This window comes from Crocuta crocuta, unplaced genomic scaffold, assembly GCF_008692635.1.
Source record: "Crocuta crocuta isolate KB4526 unplaced genomic scaffold, BGI_CrCroc_1.0 scaffold77, whole genome shotgun sequence".
NCBI lineage: Eukaryota > Metazoa > Chordata > Mammalia > Carnivora > Hyaenidae > Crocuta > Crocuta crocuta.
The window spans coordinates 4,652,273-4,652,558 of NW_027532172.1; the positions used below are offsets into that span (position 1 = coordinate 4,652,273).

The 286-nt window shown below is 68.9% G+C and overlaps 1 long non-coding RNA gene across 2 annotated transcripts in view; it reads left to right on the forward strand.

Moving 5' to 3' along the window:
- The first annotated feature begins 6 nt into the window (after positions 1-6).
- LOC144242403 (uncharacterized) overlaps positions 7-286 on the forward strand; it is a 40,396-nt gene continuing 40,116 nt past the window's right edge. For both annotated transcript variants that reach the window (XR_013338333.1, XR_013338334.1), the window contains exon 1: positions 7-92. This is a non-coding gene — a long non-coding RNA (uncharacterized LOC144242403). The remainder of the gene's footprint in view (positions 93-286) is intronic.

The window sequence follows — 286 nt, forward strand, 5'->3', positions numbered from 1 at the left end:
TGGGACTTGAACCTTCCTGCCCCGCCGACCGTAGCACCGACGTCCGCGGCCGCGCCGACGACGGCCCCTCCCCCGGGCCCCGGGACTCTGAGGTACCGCGATCGCCGCTCCTCCCGAGCCTGTCTCCCTTCTCTCCTTTCTCTCTCTTCCTCGCGCTCTCTCTCCCTTGCCTCTTCATCTCGCCCCTCAGCAGGTACGGAAACGGAGCCAGGCCAGGGATTCGCCCGGAGCCCGAGCTCCCCGGACGCCCCCTCCTCCTTCCCGCCTCCCTCTGGGTCATCTGATT